A 22,348-nucleotide genomic window follows, 5' to 3' on the forward strand; every position below is an offset into this window, starting at 1 on the left:
AATTCAAGGCCCAGGGCGGGTTCTTCTCACTGGAGCAAACACCTTGGCCAAGGACTTCCTTCCAGCCCCCAGGGGCTTCCTAGGATAAGGCCTGTCTCATCCCCCTGTGGGGCTGCCCCCAGCAAGTTCAGAAGCCCGTGCAGGGGGTAGGTGGACGTGGTGCTGTGTCCCAGAGCCCTGGCATTGTTCTGCCTCCCCGAGAGTCACAGGGCTGGTGATCACACATGGAAAGTGTGGAGAAGCTGGTGTTGATGTGGTGACGATGGTTTTGTTGGTCTGGTGACTGTCCCTCGGTGTGGTCGTCTCTGGGGCTGGCTCAAAAAGGAGGCATTCTCAGTCACTGCAGATGGCTCGGGCCTGGACACCCAGCCCCTTGTAACAACTGTGTTTGTCTCACCTGTAACTGGGCACATTCAGGTGAGAAAGCATGAAAGGTTAGAACCTAGGCCCCACCCACCCTCAAGGACAGTCTCTCCTCTACGAAGACCCTCCCCTGGGCAGCACGAGGCACTTCCCGAGATGCGGGTACCTCACCCGTCCAGTCGGCAAGTGCGCCACAGTCCAAGAGGGAAGCCAGCGGGCCACTCCAAGCAAGTCACACTCTTTAATCCTGGCCTGGCTCTGCTCTGAATCCGTGTCTCCTGCTCTGCTAAATCAGCCTGGACATGCACACCTCGCGGCTCCCCACCTCTCTTGTCCCCAGATCCTACACCAGACCCTTGTGGGCTCCCTTTGGGCCACTGTAACAGAAGCTGTAAGTTCTTAAGAAGCCGGGAGCTGTAAGGGTTTTCTAGACATAACGCCTTGAGTAGAAGAGCGGGTGAAGGTGCTGCCTGCCTCTGACCATCCCCTGGGAGAGGAGAGACCACAAACACAACACCTAGAACTGCTGCTAGCCCCGCGCTCTGCCCTCAGTGTTGAATTGTCTCCTAAAGCATTACTCTCCAAATTGTTAGTGACATGACTTCTATGCTTTTCATCCTTTCCACCCTGTCTTTTGGTCTCAGGGAGGACATTAACACTGTCCATATGGCCATGGCACCATGGCACACTCTTACAGACACAGGGACTGGACGGACTTAAAACCAAAGCTCGGTGACACCGCTTTCAGGCAGCAGCAGATTGGGCCATCCCTGCACCTGGGTGGAGAAAGTACCTCCTGGTCTCCTGTAGGGGCTGCTTCTGTGTCTGATGCTGCTTCTGCAGGCTCTTCCATTTGAAGTCTTTGTTTCCAGAAAACCCTTATCAACATACAGTGCACCTGAGTGTAAACACACTGGCCCATTAGCAGCCAGTGTGCCCCAGCTCCCATGGGTGTCTCTAGTTCTGTGTCTGCAGCATCTAGAACAGAGCTTGGAACATGGTGCTTAAACAATATGTTGAATGAATGAATGAATGAAAGAAAGGATCACTTTTAAGAGAAGAAGAGGGAGGAACAAAGATGTGGGCAAGAGTCTGAGGAAATGTCAGACTTCTTTAACAAAAGAACCAAAGGTCTGCATTGCAAATGCCTGGGTTGGGGTGAAGTCCCTAATTCACAAGGGCAAACACGTGCCCTTGGTTTAACAAGCACACAGCCTTGACCTTCTAGCCACTGAGCAGCCTTGGCCTTTGGACCTCCGGCAGCAATTTCCTCACCAAGAGATGGAAGCACGTGGATGCCTCTTACATTTATAAAGCCATCATGGAACAGACCTTCAGTGAGCGCTCCTCTGTCCTGGACACCGCTGGGACTGATGAACAAAACAGACTTCCGGCTTCGAGAACTTAGTAAGCTGGCAATACCGGCTGGCAAGTAGAAACCCCATCACGAACAGGCAAATGCAGTCCCCCTCCAGGTAGGGTCAGGGCTTCTCCTGCCTCCCCCGACCCCTACCACACGCTCCCTTTCATCTCTTTGGGGCCCTGGGCCAGGCCTCACCTCCAGAAGAGTCTTCTTGGGCCTGAGATTGAGACAGAAAGGAGAAGGAGAGGAGGGGGAGATAACAAGTACAGGTCACCCTGCAAGTCATTTTATTTTGTCTACAGAAATTCATTCCCCTGGAGACCCCAGGACAGCCCAGCCCCAGACCTGTCTGCCACCCCCATCGCCGCTCAGCCAGGCCCTCCAGCCCTTGCTCAAAAGCCTTCTTCCCACATTTGCTAAGAGAAGAATCGAAGAGGCCGAGGGGTTTAGGAGCAAGGGATGGACTGTCCCCCTAAGCTGCCCAGCCTCTCCATCAGGGGAGGTGACCTGGAGGCCACCCGAGGGAGTTGCTCCGGGTGCTCCAAGTCCACCTGCATTCTGGATAAACAGCACGTTGTCTGTTTTTCGTTTATAATTGTTAAATTGCCTTTGCTCAGCCCACCCTTTGGGCCCCTTCCCTCTCCAGGGCCCTGGGTCCAGATGTGTATATTACACCACCATGCATGTGCTCAGAAGAAAAACTCGAAATAAAGGCTTTCTTTCAGACCGTGGGAGCTCCACAGACCCCCAGTTCTCTAAAGAGCCAGCAAGGAAAATGCCTTTTTTTTTTTTTCAATCTGGACATTTGAAAAGCTGGAAATAGAAAATAAAAATTTTTAGTCTCACTCCAGAGAGAACCATTTGTATTATTTTATAGACACACAGAAAAACCTGTACAAATTTTGGATCATCGTGGACATAACTCTTGGAATTTGTTTTCTTCCTCTTAATAATCCTACCAGGCACATTTATTTCCCCAGACAGTGCATGTGCTCCTACCACTGGCTTTTAAGGGCTGCAGAACATTCCATCAGGTAGACTGACCATCATTTTGGTACTACAAGTCCCTGCTGTTGGACCTTAAAATTGTTTCCACTTTCTTGCTATGATAAATTACACTATAATAAACATGTTGAACATAAAATCTCTTTTTTGCCTCTCTGGCAAGTCCCTTAGGATAAATTCCTAGAAGTGAAATAGCTGTAACAAGAGGAATAAAACATAAAGTGTGTATTTTATACACACTGAGAGTGGCTATGTGTTAAATTGTCCACCCTAAACTGTACTTAGAGGCCTCCCCTGATGGCCCCATTTATAGTTATCTCTTCCTCTCTAAATTGCTATTTCATTGATTCACTTATTCGTTCATGCCACAAATATATATCAAGGAGTGCCAAAGTGGGACGGGCTCCTGCTGTAAGATGCACAAGGTTCTTAGTATACATTTCTTTGTATCTAATGTAGGACATGTATATCTGTCTCTAAATATTAGGCTCTAGAGGTGTAGAGGAGGCAAAACTTTACCTTCCCTCTTAGGGTCTTCTGCTGGGCCTTAGAATTAAATTGACACAAGACTGAATAACCGGAGGAAGGCATACACACTTATTTAATATAAGTTTACATGCCACAGGAGCCCTCATTAAAAAATGAAGACCCAAAGAAGTGGGGAAACCTAAATGCTTTTAAACTCGGCTGAACAAAGAGGCAGCTGTGGAAATGGAACTAAAATGTGTGGGGAGGCTACAGGAAGATGAATTCTTTTAACAAAACTGTTGGTGCAGATTTCTCTCAGCCTTGACTCCCCATCCCTGATGATAAGAATGTTTCTTTTCTCCTGGTACTAGGAGGGCATCTTTCACCTGGAAGTTGTATCTCCTGTTTTTAGGGAGAAAAGAGGAGATCAAAACACCCTTCTTGCATCTGCTGTTTTTCGGGTGCCTTTAGCTCACAGTAATCCTCATGCTGAGCTGGCATATTTTGGGCAGTAGGTTCTGCAACTCTCCCAAGGGTTGGAGGTCTTCTTATGGTCCCTCGCGTCTAGCATGGTGCTGCCCACAATGTAAGTGGTAAGATCAGAGGGTTTAAATAGTCACTCTCAGAAAGGAAGTTTTATACACATTATAGATATACATGTTTTGGGAGCATTTCCCTGAGAATTCTGACATCCGTCTTAACTCTTGACCAAGGAGCGGCGAAGCCTGGGTGCCAGTTTGAGAACTGCCTCTCGCAGCGGACTTTGAGGAAGTCTCTGAATATCTCTGGGCTCAGATACCTTGTCTGTGTAGAACTGAAGCCTCGTCTGTCTGGCCTGGGTCTCTCGGGCTTGTTCTGAGGATGAAAGGAGTCGCTGTATGCAGAAGGATGTCAGAATCTATTAGAATTGGCTACGTGCTCTCCAGATGTAAGGCAGTAGAGTGAAAGGCATTTGTTTTAATAATTAGAGCAAAGACTCTTCCGACAGGCCTTCATTTCTCCCATAGACTGTGCCTGTTGCCCAGTGGCCTCGTTCAGCACGTGTCCACCCCTTTGTGAACGTCGGTGGCCTCCACCTGACGGACGTTCGGAGGCCGAGTGTACGTGCCCCCTCCCTCAGCCCCGCCCCCAGGTGGATGATTGAGAAGGCCTGGGGGCGATTCTGCTGCAGGTGTAACTTGGTCCGCCCGGAGGCTCCCGGCGTCCCGAGGCCGTGCCTGCTCTCCGTCCTCAGGCGCTCGGAGGACACCCCCGCCAAAGGCGCGCAGGCAGGCGGCTCTGAGGGCAGAGCGGCCAGCCTTGCTCAGCGTGGAGGGGACACGTGTCCAAATGGAGCACCAGACCCCAGGCCTCGCTCCAGAGGGACAGTTCCGGGCTCGCTGGGCATCTGTACCCCCCTCGGGCAAGGTAGGTGGAGATTATATTTTTCAAGTCGACCACATGTCTTCAATTCCTCCTATTTTACTGAGAAATATAATTTAAATGTCTTAGAAATTAATTCATGAGCCTCCTGGTTTGATTCAGGTAATGAAACTTGAAGTGCTTATTACGGGGGCTTCTGTGGTGTGTACCAGAGTCCTTAATGTGCTGACTAACCACTCCCGAATGGGGGGTTCAGGCTTCACTGCAGATGCTAACTAACCACCCCTGAGCTGTACACGGAAGCTCCGGCTCATTGCCGTCCATACTGACTGCTTTCAAGTAAATGAGCACCTGCTAGCATCGCCTCCTGCAGCCTTGGTGCTCCATTTCAACGCCGCCGGATGAAGCCGGTGGCCATGGAGCTTCTACCGAACACCAGTGCTCTGAGAAACGAGGAATTACGGCTCGAGACCGCATTGTGTATTCGCCGGGTCCGGTCAGAGGAGAGGCAATCCCACCCTAGAGGCCGAGGCGGCCCACCAGTGGGGGAGGGGGCCAGGGAGGACCCGAGCAGTTTGCATAAGCGAGGGGCAGGCGGAGGTCCCGCCCGGCTCCGCCCCTCGCAGGGCGTGGCCGTAGCACCGCCCGCGGCGCCCGGCGCGCACGCGGAGGAGGGCGTGGGGACGAGGGCGTCCTCCGCGCCTGCGCTGGCGTCCGGCGTCCTCCGCTTCCATTCCCGGCGGAGGCGGTGCGGGCCGCCGGGGTCCCGGGGGTTCCGGACCGTGCTGCCGCGCGCCCCGCGTCCCAGCCTCTGCCTCCGCACACCCCAGGCCGCCCGGCCACGCGCACTGCCCGGGAAGTGCCGCTGCCCTCACCCTGAGTAACTTCAGTGCTGGCTAATTGGAAGGCACCAGCCTCGGGCTGCTGATCTTTCTGGAAAGTTTTAACTGTGGAGGAGAAAGAAAACGTCTTAGCTTCAGAAGACAGGCGTGCCTGGAGGGGATGGCAGACAGGTCGACGGGCCTGGCTTTCTAAGAAGTGGAGAGGAGGCTGGAGGTGAGAAAGGTTCAAAGGTTGAGAGGAGACTCGTTTTACTTTGTTCACAGCGTCTCTCAAGCTCCCAGCTCCCGACCCCCGAATTTCCCGTCTGGACGTCTGAAAACCTGAGCTGACTTGATCAACCCCCAGTTCCCAGCGGGCCCCTTTTCTCCCTGAGGCTGTGTCTGGGGAGCCAGGGATAGAGAATATTTTCATCCGTCCCGGTCCGTCTTCACGTCACTCAGCGTCACGTGATTTTTAATAGGCAGGGGAGGGTGCGCTGTAAAAATCCCGAAGTAAGCACCTGAGACAGTGGGGGCTGCGCCAGCCGGAGAAGGGAGGGACTCAAACCCTCAGGCTCCTCGCACCTCTCATGAGGTCACCTAGTCTGTCCCTGTACCCCAGCAACTGTTCCTAAACCACGGCAAATGACTGGCGACTTTTCCGCTCAGGGGTTCTTGCGGGGAAGGAGTCTCCCTTTCCCTGATGGCATGTTGTAAGTCACTCAGGCACAGACGAGCTGACTGCAGGATGCGCCTCTGCAGCCGCCTGAGCTGTCTCAGGCTCCAGGCCGGTGACAGCCCCCCTCGCTGCCCCTCATAATTTAAGCATGATTCAGCCACGACCCACTAGATAAATCGGCATCCTTTTCCCATAGGTGCACACATCTTGCTGTTTCTTTTTCTCTGGAGAACTCTGACTAATGCGGGCCACCTCCCACCATGACTGTGGAACTCCTTTTTCTCTAATAAGAGCTCTCTTTGGGAGAGCACAGTAAGAAAAGAGAAGCCCTCATTAAGGCTGTCCACAGGAGCAGTGACGGGATGAACCCTAATTACTGCACCTGAATTATTCTTTTCTCCTTGCAAAGGAAGGAATCTCTAAGGTCCTTATTAAAACGTACAAAACTTCTAAAGAATGGTAAATTGCGAATGCTTGAGTCTTTTTTTTTTTTTTTTCATTGACAGGAGCATAAATAGGTCATGAGGGTATCTGAACCCCAACCAGGTCAGTCCTGTCCGGCTTCACCCAACACAGTTCTTGGAAGGGAAGAAGTGGTGAGTAAGTAACTCATGCTTATAGAGTACTTTATACTATACTAAGTGCTTTCATATTTATTAGTGTCTTTGATCTTCAGCCCCACCCCCACTGAGGTAAGCATTAGCTCACATCTTTGGACAGGACAAGTCAGAAAGTGAGAGGGAAGGTGGGAAAAGCTTTTGAAAAACATAGGAAGGAGGACCCTGTTGTTGGTTCATTCATGCACTCATTGCACAGGTATTTATTGCTTACCGCAGTGTGTCAGATATGCTAGAAGCTGGGGAAACGGCATTGAATGAGGTAGTCATGGTCCAAATCCTTACAGAGCTTAGAGTTCAGCAGACATTTCTTCAACACCTGCCCTGGTAAGATACTGTTGGCCAAGTCCAAGTGTGTCAACCCAGCTTAATGGAAGGCTTTCCAAGTCTGAAAGGCGCCCTTCTGTGAGCTTCCTTATCATCTCTAGCTTAACCTCTACCACGGTAGTGATCACTATCCCTTCCGTGGTGATTGCCTGTTTTATCATCTCTCTCCCCCTTTTGGCTTCAGAACTCCCCAAGGGCAGGATCGTTCTCTGCCCAGCCCAGCACACTTTCTGGCCCACAGTTCTGAAGGTGTAGTTCTCCACTGATAACCTACTATGCGCCAAGCAAAGTGTCAGTAGCTGAGGCTGCAGGGGGGAAAAAAGCCAGGTCCTCTCCTCCAGAGATTTGGAGTCTAGTGGGAAGAAAGACAAATAAAGAAGCAAATATTTTGATGTGATCAGTTTTGAGGGGAATGGATAGGTGCTTAAGCAGCACAGAGGAGGAGATGCTTGGAAAGTTCAGGAATAATGAGCAGAAACTTCAGACAGAAGGGCATTTGGCACAGAGTAAGTAGCATGAGCTCTGGGGCATGAGGGAACAGGCTGCCAGGGGCTTGGCTTGGCTGCAGGGTAGGAGGCGTCTGGCTAATGGAGGAAGATGGGGCTGGACACCCTGTCAAAGGCTGCAGGCTGGCAAGCACGGGGTGGGGGAGGGATGGTGGGCAAGGGCACTCGGCACTCCTGGACAGGACTGAATCATTTTTGCCCTTTAACCTCATGGCAGAAAAAAATGTCCCTCAGACATAAAATCACAAAATGCTTGTGTAGAGAGCAAACTCAGAAGTTATTTAGTCCAGTTGTCATTGGATACAGAGGTGATTTACCCAAGGTCACAAACGCTATGGTAGAGATCAGACACAAGAAATCTGGTCTTTTTCACTGACATCCCACATCCTCAGGCAACGCCTGCACTTTGATCTTCTCAGGAAGAGCTTACAACCAACCCTTGTTTTTCTAAAATGCTAGCCTCTCTAGCTCCATTAGAATTTTTGCCTTGTTTATAGAAAACGCTCAGAAAATTTCTAGTGTGTCAGCAACTTACTCTTTAATAATTCAGGAAAAAAATTTTTTTGTCCTATACTTGCAACTTTTCTGGAATTTTGAGATCATTAAAAAAAAGCCAATAGAAATAATGGTTAATATATTAGTTTGCTAGAGCTGCAATAACAGAATACCACAGGCTTAAACAACAGAAATGTATTTTCTTACTGTTCTGGAGGCTGGAAATCTAAAATCAAGGTGCTGGCTGGGCTGGTCTCCTCTGAGTCCTCTCTCTTTGGCTTGCAGACAGCCACCCTCTTGCTGCCTCTTCACATGGTCTTTTATCTGTGCACACACACCCCTGCCATTCCTTTGTATGTCCAAATTTCCTCCTCTTTTAAGGACACCAGTCAGATTGTATTAGGGCCCATCCTAATAGCCTCATTTTAACTCAGTCATTTCCGTAAAATCCCCATGTCCAAATACAGTCACATTCTGAGGCACTGGGGGTTTAGAATTTCAACATATCAATTTGGGGGGAGATAGAATTCAGCCTGTAACAGTTAATTTCTTCACTTTCCTATCGAGAGAGAGAGAGAGAGAGTCAAGTACCCTCTATTTTCTGGGGATTGGTAATGAGGACTCTGTGGAAGGCTCATCCCATGTCTTCAGCATCCAGCAGATGGATGCTTAGTGACTGAAAATCACACGTTGTTGTTTTGCCCCCCTGTGTCTTCACTACTGGATAGTGAGTTCTGATGGGCTCCGCGATGTCTGTTTCCCAGTGCCCAGCACAGGGTCTTGCACAAAGCGCACATATTTTCAGTCGGTAAAGGGGTTCAATAGTCAAATAACAGAGAATCTGAAGTTTTTTAAAGAAAACCTGAATAGTAAAGAACTAGATAGTATTTAATCTTTTTTAATTAGTTAGAAATGCATACTCCGTACATGGGAAGTGCAAACCCATAAAGTCTCAGACCACGGTTTTTACATGTGCTTGAAATGTTATGAGTAATGGTCCCTGAAAACTCATAAAAATCCAGTAATAGCCCAGTATTTCATGTATGAAAAAGCTCCCTAAATCACAGAGGCCTGTTGCTTGATGCGGCAGTCAGTTTTCTTATCTAATTCTTGTTTTTGTTTCACATTCATGATTATAAATGCACGTGCAGTCACATGAACAATAGCATCAATGTCTGGTTTCTACAGGAGATTCTCAACAAGGTAGGAGACCTGTCTGTGCAGCATCTTGCAAAACTCATCACGTCACTATGTACAGGGCATTCAAATCCTGAAATACCTCAGAAATTAGTCTATCGGTGATGCTTGTTATTTTTACAGGTTTTGCTTAGTAATTACCCAGTCAGTGTTCCTCACACTCTGTTATTCTAGAGGCACTGGTTTCTCACATCTAAGGAGTAAAATGTAAAGTGCCTACACGAAGAATAAAACAATCAGAGTGGTAAAGAAAGAAAGGAAGGAAGGAAAAGAAAGAGAGGAGGGAGGGAAGGGAGGAAGAAAGAAAGAAATTCTAATTCCTTTACAGTGGGTCATGCATCTTAACTCAGCTACAGGGAAAGCCCAATTCATGCAAAAATCATTCTGTCTTTATTACTCTGGAATCCGGGGGTGTCTGTGGTGATTTGAGCCCTCTTTTTCCGAAAGGAGGAGATCAGCACATGTGTCTTAATACATTCCTCTTGTTCTTTCTTAAATGTTACATTAGTGACCACATTTGATTGCAGTGTAACCTGGCTCAGGCCTCCTGCTGGGCTCTTACAGACCATCGTTAACATGGTCCCCTTCAGGGGCTGTAATTTGGGACTCAATTTGCCATGAAATTGTCCTGAGTGTCACCTTAGTAATCGAAGATCATGTGACCCGTGAAACACATTGAACTGAAAGATGGCACCTCTTGGAAATTAGCGTCAAATTGTCCCCGATAGTAAAAAGGCCCCTAGCCTTTGTGAAGTGAATGTCACTGTACCTCAGAGATGGTGAGGGGTTAAGAGGAGGATGCTCCACCCACATGCCTTGAGCTGGGCCTAGGGGTCACAACAGAACCTTCTCCAGTAAGTATCCCAAGGCTCGCACGCAGACTGGTCAGCCCAGCAACCCCTCTGGTTGATTCTGATAGCACTTACCTTCTTTTTAACCAAAATTTCACGTGTGGTCTAGCAAAGGATTTTTTTTCTGAGTCTTGATATAGAGGCAGCTTCGATGTCAAATCTGACCAAAGAAAAGGCAGTTTGGCTAATTACTGGGGAAACAAATCATAAGCACAGTGAGATACCACTTCTCACCCATTTGGATGGCCAGTATTAGGAAGGAAAGAAAGGGAGGGAGGGAGAGAGGGAGAAAGTAACAGGTGTTAGCAAGGACATGAAGAAGTTGGAACCCTTGTGCATTGCAGACAGGGATGTAAAATGGTGCAGCTGCTGTGAAAAACAGTGTAGCAGTTCCTCAAACAATTAAACATAGGATTATCATATGCAGTTCCACTCCTAGGTATGTACACAAAAGAACTGGAAGGACATACTTGAAAAGACATTTGTATCCCAGTGTATGCAGCAACATTATTCACAATAGCCGAAACAACCCAAATGTCCACTGAATGGATAAACAGAATGTGATATATATGGAACACACACACACTGGCATATTTGTTAGCCTTAAAAAGGAATTACATTCTGATGTATGCTACAACACAGATGAACCTTAAGGCATTAGGCCAAGTGACATAAGCACAAAAGGACAAATAGGGTATGATTCTACTTAGACCTAGAATAATCAAATTCATAGAGACAGGAAGTAAAATGGTGGTCACGGGAGGCTGCAGGGAGAAAGGAATGAAGGGTTATTATTTAATGGGTATAGAATTTCAGTTTTGCAGATGAAAAGAGTACTGGAGATTGGTTGAACAGCAGTTGGAATATACTCAATGTCATGGAACTATACATTTAAAAATAATTAAAATGGTAAATTGTTACATATATTTTACTGTAATATCTTTTTAAAATGGTAATTTGGTTGTCAAAGTATTAGAATTTCAGGGTTACCTTAATTGTTTATGTGGACGGAAAAATAAATGTGTGACATCTGGGAGTGCCCTGAAAAGCCTAGGCATTAGGGTAGCTCCCTTGTAACTGTGTAGTAGGTAAGACAGCTCAAGACCAGAAGACCTTGGGGAGAAGCAGGCAGAACCACAGAGATGGTGAGAAGGGGGATGCCTGCCTCTGGCCCTGGAAGGGTGTGCAGTGGTGACTTGCTAACCTTTGCCTGATGGCTCTAGCTCCAGAGAAGGCTGGCCCTGGTGCCTTTGTGTGTCCCGGAGGCTCTTTTGAAAACTTCAGCCAAATCAGCTCCTTTGCAGCCTTATTCTATAGCAAGTACTGTTGTTGCTTTTTTTCATGTTGACTCTCTTGATTCTGAATTTAGCCAAGCAGAGTGGAACGGCCTGCCCTGGGGCCCTTGTATATGTTGCCTTCATTCTCACGTACGTCTTCCCCACCAACTCTTACCCTAGTACAAGACACAGGCAGCAACATTCTTCATAAGTCCTACAGCAGAGATCAGAGCCAATATTACCCTGACAATAATAGAACTTATAAGCAAGTCACAGCACACAGGCACTCTTAGATGATTCTACCGTAAAAAAAAAATTCGCATGGTTTATCTGGTCATGTGGAGGGACACAGTATGATTGTGATGCTCTCTACAAATGTGAGAGTACTTTTAATGAAGCAAAATCCTCTCGACAGGAGGTGAAGTCAACATTTCTTACCCTATTGTTGAAGGTATTTTATACTTTGACATCAACTCTTCCCAGTACACTGATTTCAAAAGAAGCTGTGAGAAGCTGACTTTGGACAGCTTCATGGGACTGTGGGACAAATATTGGGTCTAGGGCTTAACAATAGAGGCCTGATAATCCCCTCTACTTTGAGTTGTGACCCCAAGGGGCTGCACACCAGGAGGAAGGGTGAACTGGGGTAGACCGAAACTCAGCACAAATCATCTCAGTTCTTGAAATTGACTCAAGGTGATCCAGGATTGCTGCTTTGCCTAGCCAAGATAATATTTTCCTATGCATTATTTCTATAACCTTTTATATACAGTGTTCAACACTGAATTTTAAAAATCAGGCATACAGAAATAGAAACAATGTGAAGGAAAACCAAAAGAAACAACATATACTTTAAACAATTACACAGAGCCCCAGATAATAGCTTGCATGATCAGATACAGACTTTCAAATAGATATGCTTCATATATTCAAAAAGAAGAAAGACAAAAGTAAGAATTTGTACAGAAACTAGGATTTTTGAAAAAGAACTTCTGTACATAAAACATGAAGTAGCTGAAATGAAGAACTAAATGGTTAGGTTTAAGAGCAGATTAGACTCAGCTGGAGAAAGAACTAATAAACTGGAAGAAAATTCAGAAGGAAATATCCAGGATGAAGTGACAGAGTCAGAAGAATGGAAAATAGAAGAGAGGGTAAAAGACAAGGGGACGCAGAAAGGTTTAACATATATGGAATTAGAGCCTCTGAAGAAGCCAGAGAATGAGTCAGAAGCAATAGTTGAATAGATAGTTGCTGAGAATTTTCCATAACAGATAAAAGACATCAAACCACCACTGGTTCCAGGAGACCTATCTTCAACTGGGTAAATGAGAAGAAACCCCAAATTGGACATATCATAGTAAGACTGCTATAAAGGGAAAAGAAAGAGCTGTATAGAGAAGTAAAACAGATTATCAAAGAAGCAACAATAGAATAATAGCTGACTTCTCACCAGAAACTGTGGAAGTTGAGGACAATGAACAAAATCCTCATAGTGCTGAATTAAAGCATCTGCCAGTGTAGACTTCCAGTGAAAGTTCTATACTTCAAAACTGAAGGTGAAATGAAGCCATTTTCAGACAAACAAGAGCTGACAGAATTCATCAGCAGATCCACCGTTAAGAAAATACTAAAGGGAGTTCTTTAGGCAGGAGGGAAGTGATCCCAGATAGAAGTTCAGAAATGCAGCGAGAAATGAACAAGAGAAAGGGTAAACACGTGGGAAATCTAAGTGAACACTGATGATATAAGATAATAATCTCATGGGATTTAAAGTATACAAATACACAAGAAAGATAGCATGCAAATCAGGAGAAATGAAATGAAGTTAAGAAATTCTAAGACTTTTGCATTTTCTGGGAGGAGAGTAAGAGAAAACATTAGACTTTGGTTAAGTCAAGGACACATACTGTAATTTTTTAGAAACCACTAAAAAGTAGTATGAGGGTGTAACTTCTAGCTAATGGAGTAAAAAATGTAAGGAATCTAAAAGAAGACAAGAAAGGAATATAGGTCAGTTGATACAAATAGAAAGCACATAGTAGAAAGGTAGAGTTAAACCCAAATAAATCAGTAAATATATTAAACTAAAAGCTCCAATGAAAAATGTTACAAGACAGAATTTTTAGGGAAAAACAAACTATCCATGCTATGTTGTTTACAAAAGATCTGAATGATAAAAGTAGTTTGAAATTAATAGGCTGGAAAAAGATAACTTTAAGTTTACTAGGTAATGACAAACTGCTTATCAAAGTGGTTATATACATTTTACTCCCCAGTGTAGGAGTTTTTGTCATCTGTGTCCTCCTCAACATTTGTACTGTCAGTTTTAAAAAATCATCTAGTCTGATGAATGCATAGTAATATTTTATTGTGGTTTAAATTTTCATTTCTCTGATTACTAATGTAGTTGAGCAGAAGATCATGTGCTTTTTTGGCCATTTGGATTTCTTCTTTTGCCTGTGTAGATTTTCTGCTGTTTATTTGCCTTTTCTGTTAAGACGTATTAATGAGTTTATTAAACATTTGGATGCTAGTCTTTTCTAACTTCATGACTTGAATTTGCATGTTTAAGTGTTTTTTCACCAAGTCTTGTATAAGAGGATCACACACTGATCACTAATTCAAAGCACAAACCACAGCCATAGGACAGTATCCAACATCCTGGGCTCATCTGTAAATTGGTGTTTTAACTGAAACTTCATTAGACCATCGACTATTCTGCCAGCTCAGCTCCTTCTGGATGTTAGGGTATATGGTAAGACTGGTGAATTTCATGGAGTTGAGCATGTTGCCATGTTCTTTGCTGTAAAATGAGTTCCTCAGTTAGAAGCAATGATGTGTAGGATACAAGGAAAGTAAGTAAGGCATTCTTAAGTCCATGGATGGTAGATTCTGGAAGAGGCATCATGGAGAAGGAAGGCTAATCATACAAATACACACATATGTGTTTCACACGTATATTTGTAAGTATGTATTTACATAAATATAGATTATAGAATATGTGTGTGTGTGTATATATATTCTGTTGTGATAAAAGCAAATAATTTTCCCTGTCATAATGAAAAATATTCAGTATAATCAACCTCAATCCAGGTGACTGGTTGGTCTCTCTAGGAAATGCTGAACTTTTGGGGTCTCTGATGTTGGCAATAGCTTTTGGCAGACTAGGCATTCTGCACTGGCAGTAGCCAGATCATCCTTAGTGAGAGGGAATCCACCTTATTAAATCCATAAATAGTCTCTGTTCTTGCCTACATAACTATCTATCGATCAGTCGATCGATAGATGAATTTATTGATCACATGCCAGGGTGGCTGGGAAAAGAGACTGACTGGCATTCCCAAATAAATCATTCTATCCACCTGATTATTAAGAACTACTTTTGCAGTAGAAGCCCTTTTAAGGAGCTGTCAAATGGGACACGGGTATCTTCATATTCTATCTATCTCAAGAGGTACATCCATATACCCTATACCCATATACCCTTTCCCTATAACTCTTTGTTAATAGTTTTCTAATTATCTCCATTAAGCACCTGACCATATGGTCTAACCATTAGCCACATCCTTGTATTTATGTAGGTCTGTACCTCAGGCTATTTTTTCATCCAGATAAAATGGAAAATTGGGTGTAGTTCTTAAAGTTCTGGCCATTGGGAGGATTTACTCTTGTTGTGTTCAAGAATGATCTTGCTGCTCTACTGCTTAGTCCACTTCTGGCTAAGGCCAGCATGGCATGAGGAACAGTCTGTAAAGCAGGCACTTTTTTCTCTTTCTCTGTCATTTGATCACAAAGAATCCCTGTAAGACCAAAAGTGTGAACTGATGGAGGCAGCAGTGCAGCGAGGATGGGTGTCATGGGAACCTGCACCTCCTCAGGGAACTGATTTGAGCCTTTATAACTTATTTGAACCTGGTATCTGTATACAGCATTTCCACTTGATGATGAATTGAATCTTCATATACCAAACTTAATGCCTTGGTGAATTAGATAACACTCAGTTCATCTTGGGCAGCTCTGCTGTAAGTCAGATGCTAATTACAACAAAAAAATTATCTGCAGAAGAGGTAGTGCCTTTGCTCCTAAACTCTAGGGATCTTCATTGTGATTTTTGAATGAATGTCAAGGATTCCATGCAGTGTCTCTGTTTTCCACGAAGATTTCAAACACCCGCGTGGCAGAGCAACCTGCATTGGAGCTTGGGACTCAGTCACAGCCTTTTCTTGCTCTGGTCCAGCTTAAAACTGACAGCCTTAGAGGTTATTTGGTAAGTGGATTGAAGTAGAACCATCAAATGTGGTACCACCACCTCAAAAATCAAGGAAGTCCACAAAGTGCTGTGCCATGCTCTTAGTGACAGGTTCTGTTAGGTGCAGCAACTCGCCTTTCACTTTGGAGAGAATAACCCCCAATTCTCTACATTATTGTAACTCAGAAACTTCGCTTTTGTAGTAGGTCCCACTCTGGCAGATACAGACTTACAGAATCACTGAAGCTGCTTTCCACCACATTAGGTCAGTATGATATCATCAGTGTAGTGGACCGTTGTGATGTTCTGTGATCAAGATCTGCAAAGGCTAGATTTTGGCAGGAGAACTGACAGCCCACAGGGAAAATGGTGAAGGTGTACTGCTGGCTCTACCAGGTGAAAGCAAACTGCTCTGGTGGTCCTTGCAAATTGTTAACAGAAAAAATTAATTATTGTCTGAAGTCAAAACATTCTGACTGCCACATTGTCTTTGCTACTCATTATAATTATTGTTCCTACCTTGTCTCTGGAGGTTTAAGTGCTACCTCTCTGGGATCTCATCATTCCCAGTGAAACTAGAGAATGGGTTCAGTACTGGTACCTCATCATCCTCTCTGGATCTGAAGAGCAGAGCCCCCAGGGTTTTTCAAGGCACTCTTGGTGTAGTGATGCTCCCCTCACTACAGCGTTTTTTGGTGTTAATAACAGGGGTGTCCCCTGAGGGATATTATGGAGACGGGATGGTTATGGGAATGTGGTAGCACATGAAAGATATTACAAAACTTTTAATCTCAAATCATTGCATTCTTTCCTCTTCGTCATACCAGGGAAGTTCTGACATCTCAACCTCATTGAATGAGACAGCTGAATCTAGGTTTCAGTCAACCAAGCAATCAAATTGTTACAGCCACTCTCAGCTCTCAGGTTAAAACATTAAATCCACAGTCTCTGCTGTGTGCACCCATATTGAAAAATTCAGCCTGATTCAGCATTATATTCCATCTTCCTTGCGGTAATGACTTTAGACTTAATTCCTGCACATATTGCTCAAGATACATAAGCTGTTTCTTCCTGAGGTAGTCCCCATATGGTGTTTGCGTTCTGACTGTAGGTCTGCATCTGGGGGTAATGAAAGGTGGTAGCGGGGTGCCTGGAGATGGGGAGGAGTATTCCTTGTCAGTCAGTTGCTTCTGATGACATGACTACAGGCTCTCCAATCAAAGGAAAACAAGTCTCTTCAGACATGGGAGGAGGAGCTGCTTTCTTTGGTGAGGAAGCTCAGGGCTATTTGGAAGTTCAAGGTGGTCAGATTTGTCCAGTTATATACAAACATACCTTTTAAAATATGCTCCTTCCCCTCAATGCCATGTCTTTTATGTAAGAGACTGGGTGGGGCTCCAGATTCAACTTTCATGGAACTCTGCCCACAATTACAAGAAACAATCCTGCTAGGATTGCCCCGGGAGTTTTCTGTTTTTCCAATTGTTATCTTGAAAAGAGACTTTAGAACACTAAGCTTGTTGTTTTTAAAATTTTGATCTCTCCAGCACAGTCAGAAAAAGTCATCCCAATCCACAGCCGTTATAGGCCTCATTACTACACTGCCAGTCAGATTCACTAGCAACCTCTTCTTAAAGCCTTTCTTCAGTAGGCACTTTATCCCAGAGAAGCACAGGTGACAATGAGTAGTTAAGACACCTCTGCATTCCGCAGACTAACAGTACCTGTTTCGACCAGCAGTGAGTTCTTCACTGTTCAAGTTGAAATAAGTCAACTCCACATGTCAGAATCACAGGTCTACTTCCTAGAATCTCACTCAAGACATCAACTATACATGTTGAGGTACATTCTGGAAAACAGAAGGGGCTCAATACTGGAAACTGTTTACCAAAGTATTGGGAGGGAGGAAGGAGCAAAAAGAGAAAGATGCGATAATCCAAAATGTAGTAACCACAGAAAGCAGCCACCACTTACTCCTGACACTGGAGAAGCAAGATGTAGAAAGTCGTGTTGCCAGAGTCCAGGAGCTTCTCACAGCTTGGAGTGTGCTGCTTTCACTGAGGGTGGAGCAGCACGGCAGGTGCTAGGACTGCGGGAGAGAGTCCGCTCTGGCTGCTGCTGAGCCGGTTAATGAGATGTAGCCATTTCCAGAGACACTGTAAGAAGCTAAAAGAATGAAAGGTCAAGGTCAAGAGGGAGGGAGGGAGGAAAGGGGTGAGAGGTAGAGACAGAGGGGAAGAGAGAGGTGAAAGAAAGGGGAGGGGTAGGGAGGGATAGGGTGAGAGGAGGAGGAGGAAAGAAGGAAGAGGATAGCTTCGCACCTCCTGACGTCAATTCCATAACATCTACTGTTGGAAGGACCTAATAGGAAGCCAGCTGGCAAGAGAACCTGGGAATTGTAGTTTGAAGACTCTAAGACAAGGATTCCAGCACAGAGTACAGAAGGGCAAAATGGGGTGAGAGACAAGTAGTCCAAAACTGGCACCATACCAGTTGTCCCTGCATCGTTTATTGGAGCCTGTCCTTTTCCCATTACTTTGTAGGGTATTTTTGTCCTCGTTTAAGTGTCCATATATGTGTGGAGCTATTACAGAGTATCTAGACTCCTCTGGCAGTCTGTTTGCTAACCCCGTCTTTATTGTTTGCTGTAACTTCATCATATATCTCAGTTTCTGATAGGGCATGTCATCCCACCATGATCTTCAAAATTATTTTGGTCAGTTTTGAGCCTTTCAGTTTCCTTATTCATTTTAGAATAAGCTTGTCCATTTCCATAAAATAAAATTTGTTGGGATTGGGATTAGGATTGCATTAAGTCTATAAATAAATTTTGGTAGAATTGGCATCTTAACAGCGTTGTCTTCCAGATCAGGAACTTGGCATCTCTTTCTATTGAAGCTTTATTTAATGTTATCAATAAAGTCAAAATTTTTTCTTTATTATAGTCTTATACATCTTTGTTTCATTTATAATTACTTAAGGGTTTTTTAAATGCTATGTGCAAATGGTATCATTTGTGAAATTTCACTTTCTGTTTATTGCTGGTATGTAGAAATAGAATTGATTACAAAAATTTTTTTTAGTGAAGTACAGTCAGTTGCAATGCATCAGTTTCTGGTGTACAGCAGAATGTCCCAGTCATGCATGTACATACATATATTTGTTTTCATACTCTTTTTCATTAAAGGTTATTACAAGACATTGAACATAGTTCCCTGTGCTATACATAAGAAACTTTTTAAAATCTACTTTTATATATAGTGGCTAACATTTGCAAATCTCAGACTCCCAAATTTATCCCTTCCCATTCCCTTTTCCCGGTAACCATAAGATTGTTTACTATGTCTGTGAGTATGTTTCTGTTTTTTAGATAAATTCATAGTGTTCTTTCTCCTTTCCTTCCTTCCTTCCTTCCTTCCTTCCTTCCTTCCTTCCTTCCTTCCTTCCTTTCTTTCTTTCTTTCTTTCTAAGATTCTGCATATGAGTGGTATCATATGGTATTTCTCTTTCTGGCTTTCTTCACTTAGAATGATGATCTCCAAGTCCATCCATGTCATTGCAGATGGCATTATTTTATTACTTTTTATGGCTGAGTAGTATTCCATTGTGTAAATATACCACAGCATCTTTATCCAGTCATGTGACAGTGAACATTTAGGTTGCTCCCCCATGTCTTGGCTATTGTATATGGTGCTGCTGTGAACATTGGGGGTGCATGTATTTTTTCGAATTAGTTCCCTCTGGGTATATACCCAGAAGTGGGATTGCTGGATCATATGGTAAGTCTATTTTTAGTTTTTTAAGAAATCTCCATACTGTTTTCCATAACAGCTGCACCAAATTACATTCCCACCAACAGTATAGGAGTGTTCCCTCTTCTCCACAACCTCTCCAGCATTTATCACGTGTGGACTTTTGAATGATGGCCATTCTGACTGGTATGAGGTGATACCACATGTTTTAATTTGAATTTCTCTGATAAGTAGTGATATTGAGTGCTTTTTCATGTGCTTGTTGGCCATTTGTATGTCTTCATTGGAGAATTGCTTGTTTAGATCTTCTGCCCATTTTTGGATTGTGTTTTTTTTGTTGTTGTTGTTATTAAGTTGTATGTGCTGTTTGTATATTCTGGAAATTAAGCCCTTGTCAGTCCCATCATAGGCAAATATTCTCTCCCATTCTGTAGGTTGTCTTTGTTTTATTTATGGTTTCCTTTGCTGTGCAAAAGCTTATAAGTTTAATTAGGTCCCACTTGTTTATTTTTGCTTTGATTTCTATTGCCTGGGTAGACTGCCCTAGGAGAACATTGCTAAGATTTATGTCAGCGAATGTTTTGCCTATGCTTTTTTCTAGGAGGTTTATACTGTTTTGTCTTATGTTTAAGTCTTTAAGCCATTTTGAGTTTATTTTTGTGTATGGTGTGAGGGAGGGTTCTAGTCTAACTTCATTGATTTACATGTGCCTGTCCAGCTTTCCCACCACCACTTGCTGAAGAGACTCTGTCTTTTCTCCATTTTATATTCTTGCCTCCTTTGTCAAAGACTAATTGACTGTAAGTGTGTGGGTTTATTTCTGGGCTCTCTACTCTGATCCATTGACCCATATGTCTGTTTTTGTACAAACACCATGCTGTTTTGATTATTGTAGCTCTGTATTATTGTCTGAAGTCTGGGAGGGTTATTCATCCAGCTTCATTCTTTTTCTTCAGTATTGCTTGGCAATTCTGGGTCTTTTGTGATTCCATATAAATTTTAGTATTATTTGTTCTAGTTCTGTAAAAAAATGTCCTGTGTAATCTGATAGGGATCATATTAAGTCTGTAGATTGCTTTGGGTAGCATGGCCATTTTAACAGTATTGATTCTTCCAATCCAAGAACATGGGATATCTTTCCATTTCTTTAAATCATCTTTAATTTCCTTATTAGTGCTTTGTAATTCTCTGCATATAAGTCTTTCACCTCCTTGGTCAGGTATATTCCTAAGTATTTTATTTTTTTGATGTGATTTTAAAAGGGTTTTTTTTTCGCTTTTGTTTTCTGATATTTCATTATTATTGTAAAGAAATGCAACTGATTTCTGTATGTTAATCTTGTATCCTGCTACTTTGCGGAATTCTTTTATCTGCTCTAGTATTTGTTGTGTAGGACTTTTAGTGTTTCCTATATATATTACCATGTCACTGTATATTATCAGGTTATCAGCTGATAACCTTATGGGAGTTCCCTTGTATGTTATTTATTCCTTTTCTCTTGCTGATTTTATTATTTTCTCCTTATCCTTAATTTTTGTCAGTTTGATTACTGTGTGCCTTGGTGTATTCCTATTTGAGTTGATCCTGTGTGAAACTCTCTGCACTTCTTGGAATTGGGTGACTCTCATTTCCCAAGTTAGGGAAGTTTTCGGTTATTATTTCTTTGAGTAGTTTCTCAGGTCTTTTCTTTCTCTCTTCTCTTTCTGGGACCCCTATAATGCAAAGAGAAGTATGCTTCATGTTTTCTTGGAGTTCTCTTAAACTATCTTCATTTCTTTTCATTCTTTTTTCCTTTTTTTGTTCTGTGGTAGTGATTTCCACTAATTTGTCTTCTAGCTCACTGCTCTGTTCTTCTGCTTCATTTAGTCTATTCTTGGTTCCTTCTAGTGTATTATTAATTTTCAGTGATTTTGTTTTTCAACTCTGGATATTGTTTATATTTTCCAACTCTTTGTTAACAACTTCCCCCTGTGCATCTATACTCCTCCTGAGTTCTCTGAACATCTTCATCATCATCACTCTAAACTCTTGGATAGATTGCCTGTCTCCTCATTATTTATTTCTTCTTCTGGGATTTTATCTTGTGCCTTGGCCTGGAAGATAGTCCTCTGCCACCTCATATTGTCTTAATTTTTATGTTTTAGTTAGGTTATGTTTCTTTATCTTGAAGAAGTGGCCCTCTTTGGGAGATGTTCTCTGCGTCCCAGCAGTACACTTCTTTCTTGTCACCAGGGCCAGGGTCCAGCCAGTGACAGTGTGGAGTCTGGCCTTTGTTTGTGGATTCCTTCCACAGGCTTTGGCGTTGTTTTCTCACTTCTGGTATCTGCCCCCTGGTGGATGCAGCTGGACTAAAGGCTCATGCAGGTTTCCTGGCAGGAGGAGCTGGTGCCTGCCCGCTGCTGAGTGGAGCTTGGTCTTGGCCCTCTGGTGGGCACGGCCCTATCTAAGGGTGTCTAGAATCGATTGTGGACTTAGGAAGTCTGCTAATGGATGGGGCTGTGTTCCCACCCAGTATGTTGTTTGGCCTGAGGCTTCCCAGCACTTAAGCTTACAGGCTGTTGGGTGGGGCTACGTCTTGGTGTTAATGACCCAAGCAAGATGTCAGCCTTCAGGAAAGCTCATGTAGATGAACACTCCCCAAATGTCTGCCACCAGCTTTTATGTCCTCAGGGGGAGCCACCGCCTCACCCTTCTTCCCCAGGAGACCTTCCAAAACCAGCAGGCAGGTCTGGCCCAGGTTCCTATGAAATCATTGCCTCTGCCCTTGGACCAGGCACATGCGAGATTCTTTGTACGCTTTCCAAGAGGGTGAAGTCTCTGTTTCACCCTAGACCTGGTGGTCTCCTGGAGTGAAGACCCACTGGCCTTCAAAACCAGATGTTCTGGGGTCTCTGTCTCCCAATGTTGGAACCCTAGGATGGGGAGCCTGACTTGGGGCTCCGAATTCTTACTTCTATGGGAGGAGGGCCTCTGCAACTTAATTATTCTTCAGCTTGTGGGTGGCCCATTGTGG

At 44.0% G+C, this 22,348-nt stretch overlaps 2 long non-coding RNA genes across 3 annotated transcripts in view; one reads left to right on the forward strand and one right to left on the reverse strand.

Annotated features, from left to right (window-relative positions):
- Window positions 1-1,521: 1,521 nt before the first annotated feature.
- LOC140688752 (uncharacterized) lies at window positions 1,522-4,171 on the reverse strand. Its single transcript, XR_012063547.1, has 3 exons — window positions 3,999-4,171; window positions 1,922-1,943; window positions 1,522-1,788 (listed from the first exon to the last, which is right to left on the reverse strand). It is a non-coding gene; the product is annotated as an uncharacterized lncRNA (long non-coding RNA).
- Window positions 4,172-5,237: 1,066 nt separating this feature from the next.
- The window catches only part of LOC107033064 (uncharacterized), a 59,432-nt gene continuing 42,321 nt past the window's right edge, over window positions 5,238-22,348 (forward strand). For both annotated transcript variants that reach the window (XR_004194889.2, XR_004194888.2), the window contains exons 1-2: window positions 5,238-5,617; window positions 6,568-6,657. This is a non-coding gene — a long non-coding RNA (uncharacterized lncRNA). The remainder of the gene's footprint in view (window positions 5,618-6,567; window positions 6,658-22,348) is intronic.

The sequence above is a fragment of the Vicugna pacos genome, chromosome 23 (genome assembly GCF_048564905.1).
Source record: "Vicugna pacos chromosome 23, VicPac4, whole genome shotgun sequence".
NCBI classification, from domain to species: Eukaryota; Metazoa; Chordata; class Mammalia; order Artiodactyla; family Camelidae; genus Vicugna; species Vicugna pacos.